Source organism: Takifugu rubripes, chromosome 3, assembly GCF_901000725.2.
Source record: "Takifugu rubripes chromosome 3, fTakRub1.2, whole genome shotgun sequence".
NCBI classification, from domain to species: domain Eukaryota; kingdom Metazoa; phylum Chordata; class Actinopteri; order Tetraodontiformes; family Tetraodontidae; genus Takifugu; species Takifugu rubripes.
The window spans coordinates 103,137-126,955 of NC_042287.1; the positions used below are offsets into that span (position 1 = coordinate 103,137).

At 43.0% G+C, this 23,819-nt stretch overlaps 1 protein-coding gene and 1 pseudogene across 6 annotated transcripts in view; both read right to left on the bottom strand.

Annotated features, from left to right (window-relative positions):
• sulf2b (sulfatase 2b) overlaps nt 1-23,819 on the bottom strand; it is a 59,768-nt gene that overhangs the window by 13,956 nt on the left and 21,993 nt on the right. The gene's annotated exons all lie outside the window — the stretch shown is intronic.
• On the bottom strand, nt 19,979-22,292 carry LOC101072299 (mitogen-activated protein kinase kinase kinase kinase 4-like; annotated as a pseudogene).

The following is a 23,819-nucleotide window of genomic DNA, read 5'->3' on the forward strand; positions in this document are numbered from 1 at the left end:
TGTGATAATCAACTGTTAGAATCACATCAAATGTGATAATCACATCAAATGTGATAATCAAATGTTATAATCACACTGCTGGTGAGGCACCAGTGTCAGTGACATTGATTTGGTCTGCTAACACGTCTGCTGGGGTGCAAAGATCTGGAGTGAAGGGGCCACGGTGGTCCTGGTTCTGTTCCTCTGGGTATAGGCAGCGTTCCCTGACAGAATGGGTCTTTGGACCAGTTATTTGTTTTGGGTATTATATTATTTCCCATCTTTGTTCTTGTCCTTCACCTGTCTCACCACTCCAGTGTCCTCCACCTGTCTAACAAGCCCCTCCCTCCTGCTCTTCCTGTTTCATGAGGTTCTGTCTTCCTATGTTGTTTCCTCACATAGTTTTGTACTCTTTTGTAGCCTGGATGTGTGGAACGTCCCTGTAGCTACCTGTCCAGTTGTCATGGCAGGAACGCCACATTTCAGACAACGTTTGCAACTAACACGGCTGTTCCAAGGGTCATGTATCAGAACAGGAAGTGATGGTGAACTGTAATGGTAGATGAGCAGAACGCTACCTGTTAATGTCAGGGAACAGGAAAACCTGTGGTGGTCAAGAAAGAGCGGCTGCTTCCACCACAGGGAGACGTAAAGGCAGTCTACTGTTAGAGCCGGAGGACAGAAACACGGAGATACGTTCTCCAGCTTACAGCCCCACAATGCACCCGATCATGTATAGAGTGTGTGAACACACAAGCAGTCTGGGAGCAGGCAACCTGCCGTCTGTCCACACACACACACACACACACACACACACACACACACACACACACACACACACATACTTGTCTTTATCAACCTGTGAGGGCACAATTCCCCACATTATTTGTGAGGGCAACCTTTTCCACTGATGTTACAATAGTGCAAAATACAAAAGTTTCACAAGATGGGAGTATAGAGCCAGACTGTGACTTCAAATGTGAGAAAACACAACGTTAAAAAAACTAAACAATTCCTGACCAACTTGCGAGGACCATCCTTTGTTACTAGGTAGATTTCGGATAGATTTCGGAAGTGTGTATCCTCACTGTTTCTACTCAATTAAATATCAAGAAATTTTAATAATGCAAGTGTGGATTTTTTGGTTTTCATATGAAGATTCATATTTAGTTGTTAGCATTATACATCATGTAATTCTTGTGTTGGTATTAATTACTTCTTGAATATTTATTAATAAAATTATATTTTTATTAATTATAATAATTTAAATTATAACATTGTTCTGAACTTATAAATGTGGGTTTTTGGCATCAATATAATGTTTAATGTTACATTTGTGACTTCTTCAATTTTAAATCTGTTCCAGTAAAATACAAAAATGTATGTCCAATTTTATTGAACACACCTTTGCTGAGAGAAAGAGCTGCCCAGGTGCTTAATTGATTGAATGGGCACCTTCTAAGAAGTGTCAGAGTCTTAGTCTCTTATTTTATCATGTATATAAGAAAGTTTAAGAATATGTAGGAACAGTAAAATTATTTTATTCAACATATTTAACAATTCTAAACAACAACAACAGTTACATAATAAAACTTCAAAATCTCTTGTAAACAAAAAAAATCTATCTGCTAATTAAAAAAAAAGAGGGCAGAGAAAAAATTCTGCACGACCTTATTAATCAAAGTGAGCTTAATTCTTCCGTTTCTCAAATGCAATCTTCTTGTGAACATGGTACTTAACATCTTTCCATGTTCGTTGATGGAGAACTGGTTCTGCCTTAATTGCATCAACACACAATTGTTTCCTGGGAACTTTCTGTAAAATGATGTTGTTCCCTAACTGTCTCCAGACAGCTGCCTTTTCTTCTTCACTCCGAGGTCTCTGTTGAAACGGTTTTTGGATGTCTGTAGCTGCAACAGAAATTAAACTTTGTAGTTACTGTAAATCTAGTATATCATCTCATATATCAACTTAACAGCAGATACATTACGAATGTACATCCAAGTGTTTCACTTTTTTTCCTGATTTCTGTCTGTAGGATTAGACCTTCATTGCTCTCTTGTCCTCTCTCCTCTGATCCCCTCCTGTCTTGTCACCTCTTTCTCTCTTCCATGTTCTCCCTCTTTTCTCTCTCCCTCTATCTTCCCTCTCATATTCTACCATATCCTCTCTCCCACCATCTGATTTGTAGAGCTTGAATCATCCATTAACCCATCAATTCTGTAGTTTTTATATTTACTTATCTGCTGGTATCACTGGCTCCATAGTTACACCCCGACTTTTGACCCCAATGACTCTTTTTTAGATCTACGTATTTTGGTAACAAACATAACAGTTTTAACATATTTATTGCTCTCCTCATTGTCTTTTCCCTGTCCTGTTTGCCCTGTGTAAAAGTGAGTTTTTCCTGCCACTGTTGCTTGCTGGGGAGTCACCCAATGCTAATTCCAGTTAGCATTCTCTCGTTTACATTCGGTCAGATGAAACTGTGGAGTAACAAACTTAGTTCCTCTAAATCTCACTGGATTTGTCTTCTCTGTAGTTTTAATTTGCCAGCTGATGTTCAGCCCGGAATGATGGAGCAGCTCGGAAACATCTGCGGAGTTGGGAATACTGCTAGAACAGTTCCTGAAGCATTATCATTAGAGCAGGGATGGGCAAATCCAGTTCTCGAGGGCCGGTACAAGCCGGGTTTTGTGTCCTACCAGGCAGAAAGCATGAACTGGAACCCAAGATGAACGCTTCTCTACCTGTCAGATGGAAAACCTGGATTGAATCCAGCCCCCGAGGACTGGATTTACCCAAACCGTTAGAGTGAATGTTGTAGTATTTGTAGTTGGTGTTTCCGAGAGCATAAATGCTCGGAACAGAAAATAAAGACATTGCACACTGAGGTTCCTGCTGAGATGTGGCTGTTCGATGCCCCTGAGGTCCGCCGCCGCCTGTCTATCTCTTTGGTCTGTCGATGTCATCGATGGCGGCGAGGAGCTTCTGACGAGCCTTCTTGTTTATGTGGGAGCCCAGGCAAACGTTCACCAGGTTGGCTAGCTGCTTCATGGAGTACTCCTGAAGGACAGCAAAGGTCAGCTAACTTCTTGATGAACTGCTCCATGTCGTTCTCCGTGAGATAATAAGCCTTGATGTAGGTCTCCACGAACTCTTTGTCGGGGATGGGTCGCAGGTCCGTCAGCTTCTCCAGCTTCATGAGGAACTGCTGGAAGTCCAGCTGCATCAGCGCGCGGCCCTCGTTGCTGCACTTTTTCCACGTTAGCGTAGCTGCGGGACAGAGCGTGACTAAAGATTAGCATCTTTAGCTCCAGACATAGTTACACCCCGACTTTTGACCCCAATGACTCTTTTTTAGATCTACGTATTTTGGTAACAAACATAACAGTTTTAACATATTTATTGCTCTCCTCATTGTCTTTTCCCTGTCCTGTTTGCCCTGTGTAAAAGTGAGTTTTTCCTGCCACTGTTGCTTGCTGGGGAGTCTCAAATGCCTCAAGAAAATTTAGATAACAATGATGCCCACAAGACAAAGGAGAGCCAGAACAACTCTACCTGGCAATTTTGACGGTCCTGGAACAGAACTGCTGTCATTTAGACAGTTGTCTTCTTCTGCAATAAAGAGCAAGTATTTTAGATGAGAATTAACTACAAAAAACACAATTAGAATCTTACAGTACGGACATTAAAATAAAGTTTTGGTCATACCATTTGAATCTTTAGTCATCTTTTTGCCTTCTTTCCTTAGAAGCATGCTTTGTGATATAGAAATTAAAACATTATTAATTTTAAATTCGTCATGATTGAGTCCAAGGTAGTCTTCTATGTCAACTGGACTGGGTTTCTTCTCTTGAAGACGTTTCTCCTTCTATCCAGAAGGCTTCTTCAGTTCTGAAATCGCTGGGGAGAGAGCTTGAAAATATACAGCCCCTGTGGACCATCTGCATGCTAATGATCTGGATGGTCACCTGAGAGTCGTTAGCAGGGTCGTTGGTCGGGTCGTTCACCTAGTTTCTGTTGAGGTGTCTCCCCTTTGTCTGCTGGATCACATGGTGATGAGTCTCCAGGTCTCCTGGAATGGTGTGAACGTTTGGTTTGTTGGTGGAAGGAGTGGAGGACTGCATTGTTGTGGGTGACAGGAAGTGCCTCAGGCCACCACCTCTGTTTAAGGATGGTTTTTCCAATTTGACATGGATAGCTTCCTTGACCCCCCTTTCAAACCAGCGGTCTTCTCTGGCCAGTATCCGTACTTGGCTGTCCTCGAAGGAGTGCCCACTCTCCTTTAGGTGTAAGTGGACTGCTGAATCTTGACCTGACGAAGTGGCGCGTCTGTGTTGTGCCATTCTTCTGTGTAGAGGTTGTTTGGTTTCCCCAATGTACAGTTCCTTGCATTTCTCCTGGCACTGTACAGCATAAACAACATTACTTTGTTTGGGTCTTGGTGTCTTGTCCTTCAGGTGGACCAGCCTCTGTCTGAGAGTGTTGCTGGGTTTGAAATGAACCGGTATGTCGTGTTTCTGGAGGATCCTCCTAAACTTCTCAGAGACTCCGGACAGATCGGGGATGGAAACGCTGCGGCGTTTGTTTCTCTCCTCCTCTCCTTTGCTGGGGTCTCGCTTTCTTGAGGTTTTGGTGAAGGCCCAGTCTGGGTAGCCACATGTTTTGAGAGCTGTCTTAATGTGGTCCTGTTCCTTCTTTCTGCCTTGGGATGTGGTGGGTATTTCTCTGGCCCGGTGTTGGAGAGTTCTGATCACTCCCAACTTGTGTTCCAGTGGGTGGTGAGAGTCAAACTGGAGGTACTGGTCGGTATGTGTAGGTTTTCTGTAGACTTCAATGGTGAGGTTTCTGTCCTCAGTGATCTTGACTGCGCAGTCCAGAAAGGCCAGACTGTTTCCTTTTACCTCTTCCCGGGTGAATTTTACATGCTGGTCTGTTTTGTTGAGGTGATCAGAGAACGCTTCCAATTCTTGTGTTTGAATTTTGACCCAGGTGTCGTCCACACACCTGAACCAGTGGCTTGGCGCAGTTCCTGTGAAGGATGTCAGGGCCTGGGATTCCACCTTCTCCATGTATAGATTGGCAACTATAGGGGATACTGGTGAGCCCATGGCACAGCCATGTTTCTGCCTGTAGAAGCCTTCTCTGTACTGGAAATAGGTGGGGATGCACGTGAAGAGTGACGTGACATCATAGGATACCATAGTCTCTTCTGGAAGTAGTGTGAGTCCACTGACCTTTTGAGCAAAGTCTTGGGAGTTTTTTTTTTCCCCCAAGACTTTGCTCAAAAGGTCAGTGGACTCACACTACCATGCTGGACCTGTGTTTGAACACCACCTATTTCCAGTACAGAGGCATCTACAGGCAGAAACATGGCTGTGCCATGTGTTCACCAGTATCCCCCATAGTTGCCAATCTATACATGGAGAAGATGGAATCCCAGGCCCTGACATCCTTCACAGGAACTGCGCCAAGCCACTGGTTCAGGTATGTGGATGACACCTGCGTCAAAATTCAAACACAAGAATTGGAAGTGTTCTCCGATCACCTCAACAAAACAGACCAGCATGTAAAATTCACCCAGGAAGATGTAAAAGGAAACAGTCTGGCCTTTCTGGACTGCGCGGTCAAGATCACTGAGGACAGAAATCTCACCATCAAAGTCTACAGAAAACCTACACATACCGACCAGTACCTCCAGTTTGACTCTCACACCCACTGGAACACAAGCTGGGAGTGATCAGAACTCTCCAACACCGGGCCAGAGAAATACCCACCACATCCCAAGGCAGGAAGAAGGACCAGGACCACATTGAGACAGCTCTCAAAACATGTGGCTACCCAGACTGGGCCTTCACCAAAACCTCAAGAAAGTGAGACCTCAGCAAAGGAGAGGAGGAGAGAAACAAACGCCGCAGCGTTTCCATCCCCGATCTGTCCGGAGTCTCGGAGAAGTTTAGGAGGATCCTCCAGAAACACGACATACCGGTTCATTTCAAACCCAGCAACACTCTCAGACAGAGGTTAGTACACCTGAAGGACAAGACACCCAGACCCAAACAAAGTAATGTTGTTTATGCTGTACAGTGCCAGGAGAAATGCAAGGAACTGTACATTGGGGAAACCAAACAACCTCTCCACAGAAGAATGGCACAACACAGACGCGCCACCTCTTCAGGTCAGGATTCAGCAGTCCACCTACTCCTAAAGGAGAGTGGGCACTCCTTCCAGGACAGCCAGGTACGGATACTGGCCAGAGAAGACCGCTGGTCTGAGAGGGGGGTCAAGGAAGCTATCCATGTTAAATTGGAAAAACCATCCTTAAACAGAGGTGGTGGCCTGAGGCACTTCCTGTCACCCACATACAATGCAGTCCTCCACTCCTTCCAACAGCAAAACAAACGTTCACACCATTTCAGGAGACCCAGTGACCCACCACCATGTGATCCAGCAGACAAAGGGGAGACACCTCAACAGAAACTAGGTGAACGACCCGACCAACGACCCTGCTAACGACTCTCAGGTGACCATCCAGATCATTAGCATGCAGATGGTCCACAGGGGCTGTATATTTTCAAGCTCTCTCCCCAGCGATTTCAGAACTGAAGAAGCCTTCTGGATAGAAGGAGAAACGTCTTCAAGAGAAGAAACCCAGTCCAGTTGACAGAGAAAACTACCTTGGATACAATGACCTGGATGACTGAGAATTTACACAGACATCATGATTGAGTAATTTCAATATTAATGAAATCTAATTGTCAACTTTACCTGTGCAGAGGAGGATAAGCAGACAGGTGTTTAGATTTTTTCTTTTTCTTGGGCACATCTGAGTTTGGTAATATTATAGTATTTAATAATTTTGTTATAAATCCTTCTAAACAAGAAACCAAAGTAGAAGTGAAAACTACAGGGCAGTTAGCATAATCTTTACCTGTTTTCTCTGTGTCCTTTGAGGGATCTAATGGCTCTGTGGAATTAGTGGATATTTTTTTTATTTAATAGATTAGCTACACTTGATATTGAAAAATAACATACACGACATGTGAAATATTCAGAAAATACAGGGAAAATGCAGATGTAAAGCAGAAAAATTGTACAACAGCTGACAAGTAGACAGAAGCTTACCTGTTTCAGACGATCTTTTTGCAACATCGAACAACATGACTTCTGCAGTTGAAGCCTGCTTATTAGAGATGTCTACTTCCTCTATAAAAAAACAAACAAACAATCATAGAGTGTATTTTCACTCATAGTATTTGATCGCCAATCACTGATTTCTGTGATACAATGCTAAAGTGAGATTAAAAGCTTAAATGAAAAAATGAATCTGCAAATACTTTTCCTGGCAATAAATAAAATGAGATCAATAGATTAATACTTACCATCCATGTCTGAAGCTTGGCTTTTGCGTTTTTTTAATGTGGTGGCTGGCACATTGCCACTTCCTCTTCCTTCTTGTGTTAAGAGAATGTGTTAGTTTGCAGGTGTCTGGCCAATTTGCAAGATAAGGACTAAATGAGTTCATTTAAATTATTTTATTTAAGTTAAACCCAACTGTTAAATTACTGGATAGCTTGATAGAAAAATAGCTTAGTAAAAAGTAATACAACCAATAAACAGAATGAGCAGAAACCTTGGAGTAAACAAATACATACCAATTCCTTCTCTTTACTCATCACCAGTAATCCACCTTCATTTAAAATATAATAGGAAAGCCCATAGCTATGATGTTTGGGTAAATATATGTTAGGCAGGAGCCAAGGAGCTTCGATGGGGGTGGGCGGGGTAAATCCACCTTCAATCAACCCTTGCACTCCTAAAAAAAAATTAAATGTTTAAGATGATTAAATTCAAACATGTGCAGTATTTATATTTAAAACATAATTGCATATATAAAAAAACAGACAGAATCAACTTAATTGGCCTAAGAAGCTTCACTCAAAACATGGATTGATCTTTATACTTACACAAGCCGCACAAAAAGACAATTTGATACTATTCACATATTACAATCATAGTTCCACTGTTTTTCCACATCCTAGCCAATAACAGAGCAATTACTCGCAAGCTAGCTGGCAATAGCAATATAATTACTAATTCTTAATCACAGTGTCAGTTTAACATCATATGAATTCTGCATAACTAATTATTAAAAACACAAAAAAGCCATCATAAGATCAAAAAAATGTCTTACCTTATTGCTTTTGATCAAATGCTGATAGCACACTTTGACTCCAACCTTTCTCCGTCTCTCACAAAGAAGTGCAGTGCGGGCACTTCTGTGATAGATTTAAGTGTAGTGGGAAAGACGCATATTATGTGGAAGTGAATGACGGGGAAAGTTTATTTATAAAATTTTTAAACTGATTGATGCTCATGAAGCAATTGAACTTTCCAGAAAATGTTTAATTTTAATGTAAATGTATTTAAAGGCAATCAATTATTTAGTTAAATTAATCCAGGATCAGCAACGGGCATATTCCCCATGTCATTGAACGCATCTTCACGTGAAGAGCACATACTGCCCAGGTGCTTAATTGATTACCCTCCCCCCCCTCCCCCTCCCCTCCCCAGACTGGCACCAGCGGCCTTCTGTGAAGTATCAAAGAGAAACCCAGCAGGCAGAATTTTATCTGTCTTTCTTTAATTTTCTAGTACTTTTATGACATAATGCTAGTTTTTACTGATTTAATAATTTTAATATTATTTTTTTCAAATGGGACACATGTGTATGTACAGTATATATGTCTAAACACGTGTCAGGGTGTTAACCTATTTAAAAAGCACCCCTTTCTGCCCAACACTTTGACTCAGCTGGCTGTAAATTTATTATGTTTATTTTAGTCATCCGGGAAAAACTCGCTATATTTCAGCAACTATGATCATTCTTAAGCGCAATCTTGGGCTGAAAGGTGACCAAGAGGCTTGCAGGCCAGAGCAGGAAGGATCCTCTTTCTGTGTATTTCACTTTCACAGAGTTGAAATCAAGGTCACAGAGTTATTTACACACTACAGAATGTTACAGTGTTTTAGATGTGTCTCAGATCAATCAGTAGCAGACATAAACAACACAAGACGTTCCCGCAGAATGCTGTGCTTCTGATCAGTCTCAGATCAATCAGTAGCAGACATGTTCCCGCAAACTGCTGTGCTTCTGATCAGTCTCAGATCAATCAGTAGCAGACATGTTCCCGCAAACTGCTGTGCTTCTGATCAGTCTCAGATCAATCAGTAGCAGACATAAACAACACAAGACAAGTGGTGTTCCCGCAGACTGCTGTGCTTCTGATCAGTCTCAGATCAATCAGTAGCAGACATGTTCCCGCAGACTGCTGTGCTTCTGATCAGTCTCAGATCAATCAGTAGCAGACATGTTCCCGCAAACTGCTGTGCTTCTGATCAGTCTCAGATCAATCAGTAGCAGACATGTTCCCGCAGACTGCTGTGCTTCTGATCAGTCTCAGATCAATCAGTAGCAGACATGTTCCCGCAAACTGCTGTGCTTCTGATCATTCTCAGATCAATCAGTAGCAGACATGTTCCCGCAGACTGCTGTGCTTCTGATCAGTCTCAGATCAATCAGTAGCAGACATGTTCCCGCAGACTGCTGTGCTTCTGATCAGTCTCAGATCAATCAGTAGCAGACATGTTCCCGCAGACTGCTGTGCTTCTGATCAGTCTCAGATCAATCAGTAGCAGACATGTTCCCGCAAACTGCTGTGCTTCTGATCAGTCTCAGATCAATCAGTAGCAGACATGTTCCCGCAGACTGCTGTGCTTCTGATCAGTCTCAGATCAATCAATAGCAGACATGTTCCCGCAGACTGCTGTGCTTCTGATCAGTCTCAGCAGCAGAGGAGACTGGGCTGGGTACCTGATCAAATCTATTGAAAAAACAAGTTCAGGTCGTCCCCCCCCCCCCCCCCCCCGTCACCCACAGGTTGGGACTTCTGCGATATCTGCAAAAGCTGTGCACTTGCATACTGCCCTACTTGTGCTAATTAATTGAATGGGATATGTTATTTTTCATATTTTTGTATTGTACATTGTCTTAAATTGTTCACTGGAGAAAAAAAGACAGAAACTGAATCATTGGGATGATTAAAAATGCACTAAATTAAAAATGCAATTTTGCACATTTTTTTTCCTTTTCTTAAGCTATAGAAATGCAAGTGAAGAGGGAAAACTCAGGTATTAACACATTTTGTGGTGAATGACAAGTTGTTTCTTCAAGCAAGATGAAATTTGCTGTTTAAAATTCAATTAAGCTGCTTATATTGAGGGTTTAGTGAAGACAGGTAATTTTGACCCCGAGGACAACGGGTGTATACAGAACATGAGGACAACAGAAGTTAAAGTTGTACTGTAAATGCTAATCGTGATGAATTGCCAAACCATGTGCAGAGCACCAGGCGTGTGCGTCCATCACAGGCCACGTGTACAGGTCAAAATGTCCCTTTTCTCACCTTGTGCAGCTTCTGCGCTGTGTGTGTAGCAGAGTGCCCCCCCCCCACCACCACCACCATCGAAGCTCCTTGGCTCCTGCCTAACCTATATTTACCCCAACATCATAGCTATAGGCTTTCCAGCAGAGCGTCTCGAAGGAGGACTCTGTGTGATTGCCCACCTTGTGCAGCTTCTGCGCTGTGTGTGTAGCAGAGTGTCCCCCCCCCCCCCCCCATCGAAGCTCCTTGGCTCCTGCCTAACATACATTTACCCAAACATCATAGCTATGGGCTTTCGAAGGCCTGTACAGAAACAATATAGACGATGTAGTACGGTGGGTTCTTCATTTTATGGCTGTTTTTTTTTTTTGCAGAACACCTCCACTTAATTCTGAGGATTTCCTCAGCTCAGAGCCTAACCCTAACATTGATGAACAAGAAGCTTTACTTTCACATAGACCGAGAAATTAAAAGCAGAACCTCGACATATTGATCAATGATCTTGACGTAAACGTGTTCAACTTCAAGAAGTTTGACATGGAGCATCCCAAACAACACAAGCTGAGTCCTCACTCCTTCATCCAAGTGGCTCTGCAGCTATCTATCAAAGAGGCAATGGGGACCTCTTCAGCTGATTGTCTAAATATGTCATATCCTGTGGAGATCCCGTTGTAGCAGCCACAGATTTGTGTCGAGTGTTCTGTAGTTGTTAGATTTGAAACTGTCACACATCAGAAACTTAACAGTGGAGGGTCGGACACGGTCGGACACGGACACGGACACGGAACGTGCCGAAACCACCCGAACTCCCGCCCGTCAGGGGGCGGAGCCAGGCGGCGGTGGGGGGGGGGTGCAACACATGTGACTCCTGAGGACTGAAATTCTGAGCGCAAACCTTCATCAGTTTCCGTGTTTTTCGCTTCGGGGACGGACTTTTTCATATTTTTTCTCCACGCGCTGTTAGACAGTTCGTCCATGTAACACGTCTCCATGGCAACACCGACGCCCCGAAAACAAAGAACAAAAAACAACAACCCAAAACTACTCTTATAGTACCGAAAAACAAAAGGTCCTCATCACTCGTCTTAAACAACGCAGAAGAAAACGCAGCCAACGGATGTTTTAAACTACGGTAAACATCTGAATTCTCATTCCCAGTATTATTATTCTCATTATTACTATAAACCTTAAGCCGGTTAATCCATACTTGTTCTATTAGGCAGGCAGCCAGGCACATACTAGCATCATGGCACGGAGGAAGGTAGAAAACAACGTCACTTGGTTCTGTCCAAAAGGACGAAGAGAACCCGTGGGACCGGGATCGCTCCGGTTTGACCAGTTGGAACTGGTTTTCAGCATTGCAGAGAAAATACAAATAGTCAAACATTTAAACCCCCAGTGTTTCGGGTGGGCGGCGCTGAAAAGGCCCGTCTGTGTCGGGGCGCTGCCACGGAGCGTCGGGAGTTTTGGTTTTGGGTCGGGTGACGCAGCGGAGAGACGGCTGGGAAGGTTCTGAAAGGTGTGGACCGGTCCGGGGTCCATCGTCCACCACACAAGCAGCTGGGTTCTGTATTTAAGTGCTGACCCCCCCCCATCCCACCCTAAATGAGACCGCTCTAACCCGGGCGCCAAGAGACCTTTTGTGTATCAGGGTCTATTAACCAGTTCCAGGCCCCAGTAGCCGTACACACAGACACCACAAGAAGAATCGTTCTCCACCTGCCTGTTGCCGGTTGCAAACAGGAAACATACTCTGTTAATCTCCTCTCAAAAGCCTTGAGGTCTTTGGCCTGTTCCAAAGAATTCATGCCTCCTCGTCCAAGACGCCCAATGCTGTCTGTGACGTCACTTCCATATTTCAACTGTGTTTTTAGATGCCATCTCATCTTAACAATTAGGTTTATTACATCCCCAAACAAATAAATAGCCCAAAAAACAATTTACATTATATTACAAAATGTTGTGAATACTGAAAATGATCTTTGTACAAAATGGGGAGGGGAACCAGCTTCAAAAACAAAACTGCAATTTCTCCCATATATATATATATATATGAGTTAAAGGCCAAAGAAAGTGCTTTATAGAAGACTGAGTGTTTTAAATCACATTTGGGGAATGAAGACCTGAACTCACCTACATAAAGGTGAATTTAAAAACATATAGATGAATACTGCATATTGGATAGATAGATAGATAGATAGATAGATAGATAGATAGATAGATATAATTTCCTATGACAAATAAAAAACAGAATCTTCAAAAAAAAGTAAAAACCAGATTTGTCAGAAAACTTTCAAAAAACCACGTTGCCACTTTTTGTCACTTCATCCTTGTTACGGTATATAAACAATCGCCTGAGAACCTGGACTAATCCCCCCCTAGCAGAGTGCCCCCCCCCCCCCGAACCTCCTTGACTCCTGCCTAACATATATCTACCCAAACATCATAGTTATGGGCTTTCCAGCAGAGCGACCTGATTGCTACCTGCTGGGCCTTAAGATGCAGGCCATCGAGGAAGGTTAAATGTATTTAAAGGCAATCAATTATTTAGTTAAATTAATCCAGGATCAGCAACGGGCATATTCCCCATGTCATTGAACGCACCTTCAGGTGAAGAGCACATACTGCCCAGGTGCTTAATTGATTACCCTCCCCCCCCCCTCCCCAGACTGGCACCAGCGGCCTTCTGTGAAGTATCAAAGAGAAACCCAGCAGTCAGAATCTTTGAACCTGGTTTCATGGGTTCTATTTAAAAATTACCCATTTCTCCCCAAAATACATACATTGTAATTTGTGGCAATTTGGATAGCTACATTTTTTACTATTTTGGTTATCTTTAATTAAAATGGAAGGAGTTTTATCTGTCTTTCTTTAATTTTCTAGTACTTTTATGACATAATGCTAGTTTTTACTGATTTAATAATTTTAATATTATTTTTTTCAAATGGGACACATGTGTATGTACAGTATATATGTCTAAACAAGTGTCAGGGTGTTAACCTATTTAAAAAGCACCCCTTTCTGCCCAACACTTTGACTCAGCTGGCTGTAAATTTATTGTTATCACAATCGGCTGCTTGTTTAGTTTGCTAACGCTCGACAGCTGGCCATCTTGCTTGTGTTTGGGGACTGGAGAATTTAACTCGCAACGCTGTCAGCGCCGAGCGAGCGACGGTCGTCTGGAGTTGCCTTGTCTTTTTTGTTGTGCAGAAGTTATTGTGCAATTCTCTGCTGCACAACACTTAAATGCGTTAGTTTGCTGTGTGTCTGGGGGAAGGAGCTGTAATGCTGTGACAAGACAATCGAGAATCTTAGACTTGCTCAGCTGAATTGCCAAACCATGTGCAGAGCACCAGGCGTGTGTGTCCATCACAGGCCACGTGTACACTGGGGTCACGTCAACCATTCCAGCAAAAATAACAGAATTTTAAAACCACGTTGCCACTTTTTGTCACTTCATCCTTGTTACGATATATAAACAATCGCCCGAGTTTAACGTTTAACCCTTTTGAGGGGGGGTTAACGTAGAGACTAACAAGCCACCAGGGAAGGACCAAAACAGTTTATCAAGATTGTGCTTTATTTCTTAACACACGTGCATACATCAAGAGTGGAGGGAGAGGTGGAACAAACGGGTCTGTGCCAAAACAAAAGTCAAAAAACAGGGCATCTTAAAACATCAAAAACACAATGGTGGCCACAGCCCATAACCTAGTGTAACTAACAATCAAAACCTACGTGCAGCAATGTATGGGGTACCCCGTCCTTACCTCGTCCCACCTGCCCTCCACAAACTCTCCCTGTCCAACACTGAGCGAGAGAGCGAGCCCCCTCAAAAGGGTTAAACGTAACAAGTGGGGTTTTTGATCTTGGTTATTTTATAAACTGATTTATTTATTTTTTTTGCATCCATTTTGTTGACAGCTCAGGCACAGATGAATCTGTGGATCATGTTCCAGATGACCGAGCTGCGTGGCTGATGCAAGTAAAGCAGGAAGATATTTTCCGTTCTATGATTTTATTTTGTCTGACCTAAACGTTTAAATGTTAAACACACTGGGTCACTTTTTAGTTGCCTAGTATCTCCACCAGTTACAAAGCACTGGCAGTGTATTGCTATAAACTCATCAGGGGAATCAAACACTATTAAAAAAAAGTGAAAAAAAGTGGGGAAATCCTGTTGTCCACTCAAGAGAAATTTAACATATAACACTGAATTCCAAAGATTTGCTGACTATAGGCTTTCCAGCTTCGAGCGTCTCGAAGGCGTGTACAGAAACAATATAGATGATGTAGTACGGTGGGTTCTTCATTTTATGGCTAATTTTTTTTTGCTGAACACCTCCACTTAATTCTGAGGATTTCCTCTGGGCCTTAAGCTGCAGGCCATCGAGGAAGGTTACAGTATTCCTCAAGTTTTCATGGACACGGCCTACGGCGTGGCGACTCACTGGAAGCTCAGAACAGGGCAGGTGCCCTAACCCTAACAACTATCAGACAGCTTATTTCAAGTGCTTCCCTTTTTTCTTCTTGTTCCTTTTAGCTGCGCGTTTCCCGCTTCAGCATCGGAGGAATATAGTCCTACCCAGGGAGCAGGCAGGGGGACAACTAATAGTTTATACAAAGAAAAAAAAAGTGGGTGCGTCTGCCGTCACAGCCCATAGCAATCTATCAGCTAAGCTGGGCCACCTGATAAGCCCACAAGACTCATCTATGCTGCGCAACATTCACAACACACTTAAGAGCAAAATTCAGAGTAAAGGTACAGTCCAAAACCCAGCTACTGCATCCAGAAGGCCATTCGGGAGGGTCACTGGCTGCAATCTAAAACCATCCTGGTAATTTCGTGATTTCATGAGTGCTTTTCTGGCATCTTCTTTGATTCTATCGATGACCAATTTATGTGAGCCATCACAGTTTCCACATCCACCTCATCACTCTCTTCCGAGTAGTCTGAAGACTCTGAATCATTTCCACCTGATTTCTTAAGCCGTTTCCTTTGGTGTCGTCGTAGTCGTCCATGATCAGTTTCATGATCTTGCTTTTGTTTCTCTCACATTTTTCTGATGTAGTCAGCTAGATTAGACTCATCATTTGTCTCCCAGTAGTTTGTGAATTGAGAAAGCCTGTTCGGCAATGTTCCCTCTAAGCTGCGCACTTGCGCAATCGTGCACTGCTTGCACATACTTAGAAAATCTATGCAGCGCACAAAATAAAATTAAACAGAAACATATTAATTTATATCTAATTTTAGAATGGATATAATCTAGTTACTTAGACCAGTAATATTTTCTGTACCATTTCGCAACGTAACTCAATGAGCGACAGGTGTCCAGCCAATAATACGATACAGTTCACTTACGCTACGCAGCCAATCAGCATTGACAGTGTTTGCGTATGTGCCCTGCCTTTACTCGCCGTGCAGGTTAGCTAAAGTACTGCTACAAAAAACTGAGTGATTCAAAGTTCAGCGGACGGTTGGGGCTTGGAGACAGTCTCTGTGTCCATTGGTTCTTCCTTTTCCCTCACTTTCTCTTCTGGGGGCAGCGAGGTATCCATTGGTTCATCAATGCTGTTTTCGTTCTCTTGTCCAGTAGGTGAGCTGGGAACAATGAATGGGGTGTTGGTGAAACTGTTTTGGCTTGGCGCAACAAACTCAATAGAGCTCTGGGACAGACTTTCCTGCACCAATGTTCCCTGTCCTGACAGATAGCAGTCGCAGGCTTTGGCCCGGAGTCAGAGTAGGCTGACCCTCCTGCTCAGGCTTAGAAACGGTGCGGTCTAGTGCAGCGCCTGTTTTGTCAGTTTCAAACAGGTCCTGTTGAGAAGACAGGATCTCACAGTCCCGCTGGTCCTGCTCAGACGTCTGGAGGCACTGAGAGTGTAGCAAAACCTGGACGCTCACCTGCTGAGCAGACTGAACTGGAGAGTCCAAGGAGCTGCTGGAGCTCACCTCTGCCCTAGCTGCTTTGTTGTTCTGACTTCCTGAAGTCCTGGAGTCAGAGTTCTGACCTACTTTGGCATGTTTTTCACAATCTGGAGGAGGGATATTGTCTTCTTGGTCCTGGCAATTTGTCAATTTGAATAAAGACTGTTGCTTCCTTAAAGTTCTGCGCTCGAGTCCTCTGCGTGAGTATTGTCATCTACCTGGACAATGTGTACAAGCATTAGAAAAGTGAAAAGGACAGACAGTCCACTGGACAATAAGGTAAAATTTTAGTCAGATTTGTGCATATTCTAGTGACATTTATATCTTAATCATTAAATGCTGTTACTATGAGATAATTTATGGGCAGGGTTTCCGCTACATGTAATTCATTGTGGTGCACCACCACGCCTTCAGAATGATTTTTTTTTTCAAGATTTAAAACAATTTTAAATAAATAAATATGCACATATGTGTATATACATTCCAGAACATGACCCTCACCCATGCAACAACTGGACCTTACCCAGGCCAAAGTGCTTTAGCAACTGTTAGCGCATCTGGGTTTGTGATTGGAAATAGTTCTATCCATTTTGACAATGCATCTATTATGACCAAACAGTATTTCTTTACTTCACTTTTATTTAATTCTATGAAGTCCATGAGTATAGTTTGGAATGGATATTGGGGAACAGGAAATTTTCCTGTCCTTGCTCTCAGATTTCCTTGTGAATTGTGTCTTGCACGTCAGACATGTTTCTACAAAAAATATTTTGAACAAGAATTGAATCCATAGGTTGTATAGTGCTGCTGCGTATCTGTCCTACCATCCTTCCTGTTGAGACATGTGTTACACCATGGCTCAATATAGCAGCCCATTTATACAGATATTTTGGTAGGATAGGTCATACATAAATGTCTTTTAAGGTTGCTCTGTTTTTAATCCATAGATCTTGTCGAGGATTTTCTTAAGTTAACACAAAGTCAAAATGCTGCTTTTAAGAGGTTAATAAGTCAGTCAGAGTACATGCAACAACAGCATGCAGAGAGATCTCTTCCCAGTGTAACAAACATGTCCCTTTAATAATGCTTAGCGACTACGCCTTTCTCTCAGTACTTTTCCATCTACTTACTTCATCGTCACAAGGTTAGCATGATAAACTGTAGCATTTTGAAGGTTGCTGACTCGCACATCTTCATCATTTTCTAAGGAGTCTTTGTTCTACAACTCGTGATTTGTTCTACAACTCGTGACATCTCGTACACCTGCACAAGCATCATCAAATGAACTCGCTTGACCTTACTGGTTTAAATGATCTATGCTAAACTAAACAACATAAAGCTTTCCCATTGGTGCAGTGTTGTTCGGTATGAATGTTCAACATTGAGTCCCAAACATGGAGCACATTCCTCCTACTCCTGAATTTGACTTCATACCTCTTGAAATAAGTTTTTTGTTTTTCACCACTTTAACAAACCCCATTTTAGGGCACTTTAACTCTCTTCCTATGAGCGAAACGTTGCCAACAAGCGGAAGCTGACTTATATCAGTTCTATGATTTTATTTTGTCTGACCTAAACGGCTGACTTGCCGTTTCTTTCGACGGTCTGGCATGTCGATCTCGTACGTCACAGCTCCCATTTTGCGTGTCACGGTGTAGGCTTCGTGAGAGAACATGCATTCATCATTGTTGACACAGTTCCCTGTGGTGTGGAACAGCTTACAGGGAAATTCACCATGCATGTAGGGGCAGTGGTCAGCTCGGGCACAAAAGCCAGTGATGTAGAACTTGCAGAGCTCTTTCTTCTTAGGCAGATCAACATCATAGCTGAAGTTGCAGTGGTCTCCCCAGGTGCATCTCCCTTCAATGTAGGATTTGCAAATGGCCTTTCCTTGTCTGACCTAAACGTTTAAATGTTAAACACACTGGGTCACTTTTTAGTTGCCTAGTATCTCCACCAGTTACAAAGCACTGGCATTGTATTGCTATAAACTCATCAGGGGAATCAAACACTATTAAAAAAAAAGTGAAAAAAGTGGGGAAATCCTGTTGTCCACTCAAGAGAAATTTAACATATAACACTGAATTCCAAAGAGTTGCTGACTATAGGCTTTCCAGCTTCGAGCTTCCAGCTTGAAATGAATATTCATCAAAATGAATATTTTTGCCTTATCCCCCCCAAAAAACAGTTAAAAAAATAAAATAATATATATATATAAACCCAGAAAGGTTTCCCTGAACGGCTCTTCGGGATGACGCGGGGCTCCGGACTGAACCGCGCCGGAGCAGCCAATGCCAGACTCCCGCTCAGCTATTAGCTACCTTCTCCATGCCAGCGTAGTTCCATGTGTAGACTTTCTCGCTTTCTTTCCATTCATTGTTCTAAATATTCTGCCATTTAAATTTAGTGGAATCAGAGGCATTTCAGCGGCGGCTGGAAGCCATAGGCGCACTGGAAGGGAGAAAGTCCAGTGGCGGAGCTGGTTAGGGTGTTGTGGGCATCATGTAGGACTGTCGGGGCAGGAGAGGCAAGGATGGGAGAGACATGGACACTCCCTTGGCGAGACTTAATCTGAAAACATCGTCTGGCAGATTAGGGTGAAGGTTGCAAGGCCCCTGGGGTGGAGGGTTTCCCTCGGGTGGGAATCTGCTTTGGGTGCTGTGGCTGTGGACGTCACCTGAGTCCTTTTTGCTGCCCTTGCTTCCATCTCTATTCTTCTTCAGCACTGCCTTGAACATGGCAAGATGGTTGGAATGGTCCATTCATTCTCCTTGTCTCCAAGATCTCCCAGCCACAACTTCTCCTCCGATTGTTCCAGATATTCCTCAGCCCAGCGTCCAGGATCTGCAGCCTCGGCGATAAATTCTCGTGTCCAGTCTGCATCTGCTGCATCCGTGAGGGAGGCGACTCCTGGAGCGGACGTAGACTCGGGACCCGAGAGAAACTCTGCAGCCCAGTCCCCCAAGAGCGCCAGCGCCGCCACATCTGGCGCTCTCTGTGGAGCTTGTCTGTAGCTTTGCTGGTCAATTTGCTGCATTTCCTCCAACAGCTGACCCATGTCGAAGGTGTGCGCCGGTCGTGGCGGCGCCTGGAGGAACTCATTCACCAACTCTTCTTCTGTTGCAATTTCAATTGCTGTGGGAGGAATTGTGGGAGTTGAATGGTGGCGCCATGCTCCCCCTTCCTTGGTCATGTGAGTGGTCAACTTCATGAGGGGATTGGCTCCCCCACATTCTGCCTCCACCAACTCCTGCATTGCCATGGCAACACAAGGACAAGGCGACTTCAGAACAGATCAGAATACCGCCGACAGCTGCTGCTGGAGCCGAACCGACAGTCCTCTTCCCCGGTCTGTCCGTGTATCTACACCCTCGTCCGATCGAAACTGCTGCGGTGTCCAACCTCTCCGTTGCCATCAGACCACAGCTGCCTTATACTGGACAATACAAATAGATAAGCAGCTTGATTGGTGCCGCCATCTCATCCTCACTATTATAATAATCAATCGGTTCCTTTCTTCACAATGTCAGTTCCATCTGCATGCTTTTAATACACCCTTGACACAAAGTGTTCAATGGTTGACAAGCACCAGCGGATGAGGGTTACTGGATGTTTGGTCGAGGTTTGAGAATAAGTTTCCCCGTATCATCACAGGACATGTTGTATTCTGCTAAAACTGTCCGACAGTGGGCAGCAATAATTGATGGTGCCACAACTCGTTTGTGTATCCCAGCAAAGAAGAGGGCTATAAGAGTCCTCTGTTACTCTTCAATTCGACGACGCTGTTCCTTCTGCTCTTCGATTCGTTTCTGTCTATCGTGCAAAAGTTGCCTCTTGTGTTCCTCGGGGTCTCGACGTTGAGCAGCAAGCTGGGCCTGCTGCCTCTTGTGGGCCTCGGAGCGCTCTTTGTTCTCCTGCTGAAGACGCTGGAAGTCCCTCCTCAGTGTGGACTCACCAGGTACATTACGGATTGAGCTTGACTCTCTGTCATCTCCACGCTTTTTCTCCTCTTCATCACTGCCACTGTATTCATACTCTGTTTCATCTTTTTCTCCCCGTTTCTTGCGGGTACGATCAATGTGATCTTTGAGTTGGATGCAGACCTGCCGCTCTGTGGGCTGGTCTTGTATAAATGAATGTTTGAGCAGCTGCTCTGTAGATGGACGGCTGGGATACGTCTTCACAAGGCATCCTTCTATGAAGTCTATGAACTTCTTGGACCATTTTTTGGACTTCAGTTTCGGTGGGGGATTCCTGGGAATCAGGAAGAGGGCCCTCATAGGGTGCATGCCACACAAGGGAGGAGCTCCCTCTGCCATCTCGATGGCCGTGATCCCCAAAGACCAGATATCGCTCCTGTAGTCATAGGTGGAATCAGGATTCTCGTCACAGGCGATAACTTCAGGAGCCATCCAATACGGCGTGCCGATGAAAGTGTTTCTACGTCCAACAGTCTAACCCTAACCCTGTCCAACTGAGCGCTCACTCCAAAATCAACAAGTTTGACTTCAGCGTTCTCCGTCAGCAGCACATTCTGCCCTTTGATATCTCTGTGAATGACTTTATGGGCATGGAGGTGGGAAAGGCCCCTCAGAATTTCTCTGCAGATGTACGCATTCCAGTCCTCCTTAAGAGAGCTGCCCTTGGTGTTTTTCACAAGGTCGGTCACTGATCCTGCGCCACAAAACTCCATCACCAGCCAAAGCTGGTCGTCATGTCCTGGGGGACTCTTCTTGACAAAGGCACCGTAGTAAGTTGCGATGGTGACTGTACTTTTTCAGCATATTGATTTCAGCTTAGGCTTCAGGGTCTATTAACCAGTTCCAGGCCCCAGTAGCCGTACACACAGACACCACAAGAAGAATCATTCTCCACCTGCCTGTTGCCGGTTGCAAACAGGAAACATACTCTGTTAATCTCCTCTCAAAAGCCTTGAGGTCTTTGGCCTGTTCCAAAGAATTCATGCCTCCTCGTCCAAGAAGCCCAATGCTGTCTGTGACGTCACTTCCATATTTCAACTGTGTTTTTAGATGCCATCTCATCTTAACAATTAGGTTTATTACATCCCCAAACAAATAAATAGCCCAAAAAACAATTTACATTATATTACAAAATGTTGTGAATACTGAAAATGATCTTTGTACAAAATGGGGAGGGGAACCAGCTTCAAAAACAAAACTGCAATTTCTCCCATGAATCATGTTTTCTTTAATCATCACTGATGATTCAGTACTGCTATATATATATATATATATATATCATACCTCTTGAAATAAGCCTTTTTCACCACTTTAACAAACCCCATTTTAGGGCACTTTAACTCTCTTCCTATGAGCGAAACGTTGCCAACAAGCGGAAGCTGACTTGGCAAATTTGGCACAGCCGCCGGGCTGGCCCTTTCTGGACATTGTTTGCAATGGAATGACCACAGTTGGGAGAAGTCAAGCACAAAGAGGGCTGTGAAACCATGGTTTAGTCTACAGAATATCCAGTTTTGCTTCATTTGGCCCCAGATGCTTTTAAGATGAAACTTCAAATTCTATAACTTGTTAGTGCCTGAGAGATGGGCTGAGCCTCAGCTGTACACAGTGGCTAAGGGCAAAGGTCAGGGTGTTCACCTATTTTTTTTTCTCCCGACAAATGAGCTGCTGAAAGTATCTTTATATGTATAGCATGTATAGTATCTTTATCAATGGTGTCCCAGTAAACATCCTGCCAGATTTCAGCACCCTCAGAAGTTCCAAAGGCTAAAGGATGGCAAAAATGTGAATGTGAGGCCTTCAGGTCAGCTAGGAATTATTTTTTCTGATTTCTTCTCATATTTTATCTAGACAGATTAAAATGACAGGTTTATCATAAGGAGGTGCTGGACTAAGATCTATATATCTATATAGGGAGAGATCTATACAGAGATACGTATATATAGAGAGATCTATATATGTATATATATCTATATATAGAGAGACGGAGACAGAGAGAGAGATCTATATATCTATATATATAGAGAGAGAGACGGAGACAGAGAGAGAGAGATCTATATATATCTATATAGAGAGAGACGGAGACAGATCTATATATAAATATATAGAGACAGAGAGAGAGATCTATATATCTTTATATATATATATATAGAGAGAGAGAGACTATATATATCAACTGTGTTTTTAGATTCCATCTCATCATAAAAATTAGGTTTATTACATCCCCAATTAAATAGCCCAAAAATTTTTTTACATTGTACAAAATGGGGAGGGGAACCAGCTTCAAAAACAAAACTGCAAATTCTCCCATGAATCATGTTTTCTTTAATCATCACTGATGATTCAGTACTGCTGAGTTAAAGGCCAAAGAAAGTGCTTCATAGAAGACTGAGTGTAAATCACATTTGGGGAATGAAGACCTGAACTCACCTACATGATAAAGGTGAATTTAAAAACATATAGATGAATACTGCATATTGGAGAGATCTCTCTCTCTCTCTCATATATATATATATATATATATATATATATATATATATATATATATATATATATTCAATTTCCCATATATATATATATATATATATATATATATATATATATATATATATATATATAAATGAGAGAGAGAGATAGATATATAACGATATAATTTCCTATGACAAATGAAAAACAGAATCTTCAAAAAAAAAGTCAAAACCAGATTTGTCAGTAAAGTACTAAAGACTAAATTTGTTCATTGTTAGTTTCTACAGGCTGTAGAATTTGAGCAACTTCCTGTTTAACAGACTGCGCATCAGAATCACATGACATGATCATGTGATTTCAGTGACCAATCAAAAAAAGATCCTGTCTCAGCCAATCACAAAATTGGTCGTCTGCAAAAAAAGATTTCGATTGCAGTACTGGAGTGTGTTCAATTGGGGGCACTCAAGAAGATTGCTGAGAAAACACAATTCAGGTTTTAATATTGCAATGAGGGCAATTTCTGTAACTTATACAGATCAGTCACTAGGGGCACTGGAATGCTTTTACAGGGTTTTCTTTGTGAGGACCATAGAAAATGCCCTCACAAGTAAAAATGTCCTCACACGTAAGGTCGTTTGTCAATGTGTTGTCCTCACAAATTTAGTAATACAAGAACACACACACACACACACACACACACACACACACACACACACACACACACACACACACACACCATTAATATTAATGAGCAGATGGAGCTGACTCGGGGAGACGTGTCCACTGTCAATAATAGTGTTAATGCTGCTGCTGCTCCATATTCATGACCTGCTGGATCCAGCAATGCTGCTAAAGGTCTATTAGCATTTATGGGTCAGCAGTCAGCCACAGTCAGTCAAACAGAACCTGCAGAGGCTTTACTGGTCTCGACAGTCTCAACAACTGCTTTTTCAGAAAGTTCTGATCTGCTAGAACACATGTGTCAAACTCTGTCCTCAAGGGCCACGATCCTGC